This window comes from Pteropus alecto, unplaced genomic scaffold (assembly GCF_000325575.1).
Source record: "Pteropus alecto unplaced genomic scaffold, ASM32557v1 scaffold23, whole genome shotgun sequence".
Lineage (NCBI taxonomy): Eukaryota > Metazoa > Chordata > Mammalia > Chiroptera > Pteropodidae > Pteropus > Pteropus alecto.
The window spans coordinates 2632202-2641631 of record NW_006435837.1 but is presented as its reverse complement, the minus strand read 5'-3'; positions in this window follow the sequence as shown (position 1 = coordinate 2641631).

The window sequence follows — 9430 nt, the reverse complement described above, 5'->3', positions numbered from 1 at the left end:
CTTTATTCAAAGAGAAATGCAAATTAAAACCACAATGAGATATCACCTTATAACTGTTAGAATGACTATCATCAATAAATCAAAAAACAACAAATGTTGGTGAGGAAGCAGAGAAAAGGGAACCCTTGTACATTGTTGGTGGGATTGCAAATTGGTACAGTCACTGTGGAAAACAGTCTGGAGGGTTCTCAAAAAAGTAAAAATGGATATACCTTTTGACCCAGCAATTGCACTTTTGTGGGTATGTTTCCCAAGAAAACCAAAACAATAATTTGTAAATATCTATGCACCCCAATATTCATGGCAGCACAATTTACAATAGCCAAGATACGGAAGCAACCTAAATGCCCGTTAACAGATGATTGGATAAAGAAGTTGTACAACAGAATATTGTTCAACAGAATATTAGTCATTAAAAAAATTGTACAACAGAATATTAGTCATTAAAAAAATGAAATCCTACCATTTGCAATGACATAGACGGACCTAGAGGTTATTATGCTGAGTGAAATAAGTCAGACAGAGAAAGATAAATACCATATGATTTCACTTATACGTGGAATCTAAGGAACAAAAAGAACAGAGTAATTAAAAACAGACTCACAAATATAGTGGACAATCTGGTGACGGAAAGAGGGGAGGCAGGGCTGTGGTGCTGGGAGAATGGGGTGAAGGGTTAAAGAAGTACAAATTAGTAGTTGATAAGATGGTCATGGGGATGGGGAGCTCGGCATAAGGAACGCAGTTAGCAGTAATATATTGGCTAGGTGGAAAACCAGAGAAGAGGAGCAATTAGAGGAATCATTTTATAAACTATATAAATGTCTAATCAATCTACTGTATACTTGAAAATAATAAAAAAAGAAAAAAAGAATGACATGGACTGACAAACCAAAGGGATGACCAATAAATTTTAGTTGTCAGCTGGCAAAAAAAAAAAAGAATATGATAATTATCATGTAGGTGTCCACAGAATATATTTAGGTTTATTATCACTTCTGATGTGTTCAAAATTCATTAAGTATGCAAAAGAGATAAGGCTCAGTGATGTTCAGTGATTTGTCCAAGTTCACACAGCTGTGAAAATCCTGCAGGACTCAAACCTTGGTCATCTGAGCTTACATCTAGTTTCCTTCCTCTTACATCAGATATCTCCAGAAAAGACAAAAGGCACACCACAAAAGTGATTACATGAGACCACAGACAATGAATGATGCACATGCAATATAAGACTCCACACATCATGTCCAGGTGGGACTATCTGGACTATCTTTAGATGATATTGCATCAGACCTTTCTTATTGATAGAGAAGAGATTAGGCTGAATTACTTTCCCATTCAAAAATACTTATGACTTCTACATTTGGATTCAAATGAAATGTGCAAATGTTTCAGGTTGGTGTGTCCTTTGTAAACACAACTTCCTGTTGAATTTTAGGAAGAATCTAAAATGACTTAAATGACTTCCCGAGTATTAAATAGCTTGTGAAGAGCAAGATCTTGATGAATTATGTCTAATCAGAGATACAAATCTAAGACATGAATTTTAAAATTTCCCTCAAATACACATGCTTCCAAGCAGTAGAAGGGAAGATAAGTTCACAGGAAAAAAGTGTTTTGGGGTTTTCTCATTTCTTAAATGGTCACAAAGTCTGTAGAAGATCAAAGATCTAACGACAATATTGCCTGTTTGTACGTTTTGCCCTCAAGCTCACTTTTGGATGAACTTTTTAATCCTTTCAATGCTTTAAGTAAAGGATAGGTAGGCCCATTCTAGATGTTATTCCTAAAATAGAGGCTAAGGAGTAGCTGCATCGAGTTTTCCTTTCTAGTACTCAGGATCTGATAGTTACTGTGGGATACTCGTCTCCAGGAAGTGAGGTCATTGGGTTTCTGAAGCCGGTGTCCTAGGTTTGTAGGTTTCTACATAGGAGGGCAAACAAAATAAGAACATAGCACCACTAACAGAGAAACAATGTAGTAAGCCTGGAATTGCGGTCAGAGGAGGTTTGCTTTGATCACCTCTATCAATCCTCCTCAAAGTATTGCTCATTGCCCTTTTTTATTTTCTACACCCTCTATGGGGCCACTCAGCAACATGGACAGTTCCCTTCCTGATCAGTCTTGGCTTAAAGCGCCCTAAAAAAGTCTTCTTCCCGCTGCACACCAATGCCTCAGGGACAACTCTGCCTTCTCAATTGTCCACATCAGTTTTACCAGACGTAAATCAAGCTCTTTAGCTGCCTCTGTGGACCTCTATGAAGCTTTTAAGTGCTGGCAGCCATTGTCTTCAAGCCCTTACTCCAAAGTCGGTACACCAAATATGGAAAGGAAAATCATAGTTAGGAGAGAGAAAATAGAAACAGTTAAAATGATGTAGGAAAAGTGGTAAGATGAGGAGAAATGTCAAGATGTGAGTGAGAGGAAAGGAAGAAAAACAAAGAGGCTTATGTGGTGAGGAAGAGGTGACACACTGCCTCCTGGGAACGTGTTCTTTTTTATATGAGTTCTTCAGAGCCTTTGGAGATGCTCAGGAAACACTTGTGCACATACCTCAAAGGAAGAATTTTAGAATATTTATTTTACTTATATTAAAAATAATAATCTTGCAGGGTACCAAAGTGATTGAGCTTCTTAAGTCAACAGGCCAGCTTTTTACAACAGACAAATATATATTATCTATAAGGATACTAAATGTACTTTCATGATAACCTAACTCTAGTATAAGCCATCCACCTTTTCTTCTTATAGTAGAAAAATATAATGAGGTTGTCATTCTTCAGATTATGTGTTTTCCATATTTGTAATCATCTTTATTAGGTATAAATCATCTTATGGCCAATATATTCTACAGTCATTCTAAAGCTGAAAAAAAAAAAGAGTAAAACTGATATACATTTGCTGATCTTCATAACTGATGATTTGGTAGGTATGAGGATGTTGGTATTTATGGGTTGATTTCTTTTATGTTGATGGCATCTTTCTACTTAATGTTTTGTATGACCTCCTGAAATATTACAATAGAAATTAATACATTCCTGTTTCTTCTCAATATTTGCTATGAAATTGATATGTTCCTGGGGAAAACAGCTTTAAGCTTCCTGTAAACTCCACTTTAGTCCAGTGAAAATCATATCTACAAAAGCGAAAGGACCAGAGAGAATGCTTTCACAAACATTTCACTTAGTTCTTATAGCAATCTCTTTCAGTTGGCTTTATTCTTCTTTAACAGTTGAGAAAATGGAGCCCTACATTGCAAAACAGCTATAGAAGCAGTATCTGAAGTTGTATGTTTCGAATTCCAAAATATGTGCCCCTTTCACTTTACCCTATGACCTGTTCTACAAAACAGAGTGCACTCTTTGTCTTGTTTAGAAATGAAGTTATACACTACGCCAAAATATTTCTACTTTTGGATCTGTCTAGCACAAGGGGAAGATGCAGCTGATGTGTTCTCTAGCCCTTACAAGTCAACTCCTGTATGTGGTTCTACTCAAAGTTAAATGGCCACTTAAAGCCCTCAAGCTCAAATTTGTATGGGGATGTTTAAATATGATACACTAATATGATGCAAATAGGTGAGCACTTCTGAACTGTTTAATGTGTCAAATACTGTGAAATAACCAGTCCCCATCCCTTCTGAGTTGGAAGACATGTCTTTGTGAGACAGAAGGTTATTCTGCAAATAAGGAATAATTTCTCAAGTGTTACAGGTGGACATATGGTTACATTGATCTGAAAATGCTTAACTGACTTAGACATCCAGAAAGTGGGAAAATAATTATTCTGGTCAAAGGTTAATTTGCTGTACTGCAATACTTGGCACTAACAGGTATATTCTAATCATTTTTGGTGCCACAACTGTGTATCAAGTCCAGTAATGGTTGTGCAGTTGATTATATGCCAGTAGCAGGCTGCTGAAATGCTATTTTAGCTGAGGTCAGCTTGCAGTTATAATGATTTGACACCTCTGCCCAAATTTAGTGTCAGAAAAGTTGAAATCTCCTTTTTGAGGAAGTGTCTGAGGTTTGGAGGTTGTACTTTCTGAATTATCTATCATTTGTTAAATTTAAGTTTAGAACAAAACCATATAGTTTTTCCAATTGTATTAATTTGACCCAAATGCTTATAAAGTGGTCATGATCACACACAAGTATCTGGAATTTTTGTTGTTGATAAGGGTCTCCCTTTGGAAAGTGATGAGGAAAAGATTATATTTGTTTGTACAGATGATAGAGTCTATCGCTGTTTGGTGATTTTTTTTTTTTGGAGGGTGCCATTTCATCTTACTACATTTTCCCTCCTGTTTATAAAATAGTGATAATCTACATTCATGAAAACCTATACATTTTCTAAGACGCCACTGTCCCAGTGCAATTTCCATAGTGTAAATTAGAACCTATCCTATTGATAATGTTCCTTTTTGTGCATGAACTCCTTTTTTTGCGAGCTGACTGCAAAATTAAGGTCACAAAGTATCCGTCCTTTTTCTCTTCCTAGTCCCCCAGTATGCACTCTTGTACTCCTCCCCTCAGCTACTTTCCATTTACCACTCAGGATATTCTGATGAAAATGCAAAATTGAATATACTTCCCCTACTTCCCAAGCACCAAAGCCCTCCTCCCAAGACACAGGCTGAGGGGAGGGATAGCTTTTATCTAATAGCTAATTGGAAATTTTCAAGAGGCAATTTCAAGCTTTAACCAAGCCTTTGTGTAGCTAACTGAGTGGTCATTAAGAGGTATATGTTTTCAAATGGGCTATTTCTTATTCTTGGCAGGCTCAAGGAGGTATAATTTGAGAGAAGGGGATAACAGATAGGAATTAACAACTCTTTACATAATTATGTACTGTACTAACTCCATTGTGAGAGAGGTGACCTTGTATATTATGGAACCTTAGAGAATTATTGTTTTTTCCTTCTAATGAGGCTTGTTTGTACTGTCTCTGTCAAATAGTGCTTGTCCTCTGAAGACTATGGGTGAGTGTATGTGGATATACTTAAGTATGTGTTCCAACAGTTAACCACTAGGCAATCAGAAAACCAGAGACCTGTATGCAATTCATGCTGATGGGAGGAGCTCAAATTAGAATATAAGAGTGGTGCCAATGCACACTTGGATGTTTCTATGGAATTAGAAATGTCAAAGATTACTGTGGATTGTCCTTCTGGAGTCTTGGTACAAATATAGATTGAATAACTAAGATTTAGGGAAATTGCTGAGAGAAGAAAGATATATTATCATTGGCTGAGAACAAATCCTGGGCTCACTGAAAAGATGTCCTGAATTGTCAGTGAAGATTTGTAAGATCGATAGTAGAAGAAGGATGTCTTGGAGAGGAAGTGAATCTGAGAACATGGGTGTGGAATTTAGGCATTCCATCCCCACATACATACTGGGTCCTTTTCCTTTGGATTAAGGGGGTAAATATATTTGCTATGCTCTTTTAGACTTTTTTTCTTCCCTGCTCCACTCTAATTCTAAACCATTCAGGAAACACTAATATCCATACAGCTTTAAAGGGCAGAACTATTGAGATAAATGGACAGAACCAAAGAGGAAAATGTACCCTTCCTCATTTCTCCCTTACTAGGGGCATACAGAGATGCTGTAGCCCATTAGGGAACTCTGCCTAATGTCCAAGCTATACCTGCAATAGAGTTTGAGGCAGTATGGAAAGGTGGGAAGCAATATACAACACTGAAGTAAATTTTAATGTGGATAACACAGGAGCCAAATCAGACAACCTCTTCCCTCTTCCCAAAATGCGGAAGAAGTGAATGTTTACTGAAGATGTCAACTGCCATCTGCACTGATGATGTTACCCGCTGATTGAAATCCTTCAACAGCTTCCTGTTGCTCTTAGAAAACTGGATGAAACACTTAGAGTTGTCTACAGGACCTTATAAGATGATACGCTTGCCTTCCTTCCAGCCCTTTCTTCTAGATTCTCTAAGGCATCATTTTCTCTCTTACTTTTGGACCTTCACATCGGCATGCTTTATTCCTCCTCTTTCAGTAAACTAACTCTTTTTTAGCCTTTAGATTTCAGACTAAAAGTTACCTCTTCAGGAAGGCCTTTTTTGGGTCCCCAGACTCTGTTATATTCCCTAGTTCTGAAATCCATAATTCTGCTTAGTTAAGATACATACCAATTAGTCAATGTTTCTCATTGTTGCTAGACTATAATCTCCCTGAGATAGCTATTATGTTTGAAGGGGACCAGAATATGTGACTCCCAAATATGTCACTTTGGCATAAGGCTTCTTTTAATCTGAAGGCAGTTATCTCTCTGCCCTCCCCCTTTCTGTCTAAAAGCAGGACATGTATTTCCATTTGTAAAAGTGTCTCCTTCTCTGTATAAGGAAAAGAACTACTGAGGAAACAACTCTTATCATCTGAGATGACTCTTATCTGCATAAGAAACCTTACTAAACAACCCTTATTTACAATACTTTTCCTCCCCTCAACTTCCTATAATGTACCTTTCCCTCCCCCTAGTAATCCTCAAACCTCTTTTTGTCTAGCCTAAGATGGTATATAAGCCTCAAATTCTAACCACCTCCTTAAACCACATTTAATTTTTTAAATTATATTTATTGGGGTAACATTAGTTAATTAAATGTTTCAAGTGTATAATTCAGTAAAAATTCATACGTGTATTGCACTGTGTGTTCACCACCCAAAGTCAAATCTCCTTCCATCACCATGTACTTGACCTCCTTTACCCTTTCACTCTGATTTCTAATTATGATTTCTAATTATGGCTTTTTCCATTCTTCCCTTGAGTTCTGTAAATTTTTGTTTCATATATAGTGATATCAGTATCACTATACCAGCTTTCCTGTGCTTCCTGTCACTTTTTTTTCTTTCTTTCTTTTGATGGCCCAAATCCTAGAATTGATGCTTAGCTTACTTCATAAAATTTGTTGAGCAGTAACCCCTAGCAGTTCTTATTTTATATGGTACTATTTAGGTCTTCAGAGCACCATGGAATCGTCTTTCCTCAGCATGAGAATGAGCTTTCTGGTCAGTGCCTCTCTTAGGTTTGCTAAGCTTTAAGACAATGACTAGAGATATTTATTTGATGATAGTTAAATGATGTTTCCTTTCAATAATGTAATCTTCTTACCAAGATTCAAAGCAAATCTATACAGATGACATACAGATGGTTTAGGATGAGATTCAATAACACGAATGAGGAGCCATAGAAGAGTCCTCCTTGTTCCTAGTTACTTTAAACAAACAAGTGTTATCATGATGTGAGAAGACTGGTGCCCAAGAAAGTGACTCCAAAAGGTCCTAGAGGAGAAAAGCTTCAATATGTATGCATGCTTTGAATAATGGAGAATAATGTTTTTGGTGTGAAATCACAAACTTGAGCGGTTTCCTTCTGCTTAGGCTAAGATAGCTTGAAGTTAGATTAACTGCAACATGACCAATGATGTGGCATTGTGATATAGTCTGCCTGCAATTTATATACTTCTTGATGTACAGCCACAAGTGAGGACTCTGATTGTAATGATAGCTTTATATCTAAAAAAAACTCTAGGAAGTTAAATGTGAATGCATTGTCTATTGACAAGGCTCCAATCGGTGCTAAACACCCTATTCACAAATTGAATCTGTATTTCTAGTGACAAGACACAACAGGCTGTAGAATAAATTTTGAAATATTTCCACAGTTGTATGGATATAAGAATGGTTAGGATCATGGGCACTGGAGTTAGACTGAAATAGTTTCCTGTTTAGTTGTGTGCCCATCAGCATGTTACTTAATCTAATACTCAGTTTTTCTATCTGTAAAATAGAGATAATAATGGTATCTGAAAGGTTTTGTGAGAATTAAAAGAGATAGTCCATTCAAAACACTTAGCACAGTCCCTGACACATGGTAAACATGCAGTAATTTGTAGTTATTAGTTTTATCATCATTATTGTTATTACTACTACTACATTTTAATGGTCTACTTACCAATGCCATCATTAAAGGAACTTACAATGAATGTACTTCCAGGAAAAGGAAAATGAACACAAAAGGAATATATGAGAGGAAAGAAAAATGGCTGAGCATATAAAATTGTCAGCATGTAGGTAAAATTAAGCACATATTGATATCAATTATATATAATTTGCAGAGTTAAAATTCAAAATAGAATTATCTGGCTGCATGGTCAGTAAAGGCATAGGAGTTATAAGTAGGAAATGCTGAGCATTTAAGTTTTAATCTCCTTGTATTATTTGGGGAGAAGATAATGCTATTAGTTTACTTTAGACTTGATAAATAAGTGTATGAAAAATTCAAGGGTAATCAGAAAAAGAATAGCAATAGAGTATATCTTCCAGTCCACTAGAAGTGAAAAATTGTAATCTGATGGAATAGAAGTACAAATAAAACTCAATCAATGCATATGAAGGTAAGAAAGGAGAACTCAAGGGCATTATGCCTATGTGTACTACTTCAGCCAGGTGAACAAGATACTCAATAAAGGTTACTTTTTTTTTTTTTTTTTGATAGAGTAGGAAATGTCAAGTAAGGTGGTCTGGTTCTAAAGTTCAAGAGTTAAATGTCTCATATAATTCAGATATCTGGTTCATTTGCAAATTAAAATATAGTCAATGATGTCCTGCTTCATAAATTCTCATCTGCCTCTCCCAATTAGATAGATTTTGCTCCAGCTCTGAGAAAATCAGACTGAACTGAGTTGGATCAAATGAACCTAAAGCAGCCCAGAAGGTCTAGCTAGGCTGAAGCCAGAGAATCCCATCCTCTTAGATCCTCTATGTATTAAGGATTACTCTTAAGATCCTAACTGGAACCAACTCCTAATTCTGCTATGGAGAGAATCTAAATTATTTCTTCAGACCCAGATTTCTGGGTCTTTCCAAGGCAGCAGACAGATGGTGAGCTAAGATCCCTTAATCCTCCACTAAAATATAAGATCCATAAGAATTTTGGAGGATTTTTGTCTGTTTCATTTGCTGGCAAATTCCCAGTCTATAGAAGAGTGCCTGACACATAGTGGGTACACCATAAATATTTTCCAAATCAATAATTTAATGAATAATATAGGTAGCATTCCATTTATAAAAGGTGTCTCAATGAAATGCTAGAGCTAAAAGGATTATGGAGAATATTTTGTCCGACACCAGTAGTTTATTTTGCCAATAAGATGGCCAGCAGTCTCCCTGGATTAGTCTATACCATGGTTCTGCTGGCCACATGAACAATGAAGCCTCACTCATGTGCTTGTCTAGCCCAGGCCAATCTCTGGAGAACCAGACCCATGCATAGAAATGTATTGCTATTTCTAGTTAGATAATCCACAGATACCTAAACACAACATTCCAATTGGTCTCATTAACTGCTACTTTTGAGGGTAATGATGAGAAAACTGATCTATAGCATAGTTGATCAACTATACACC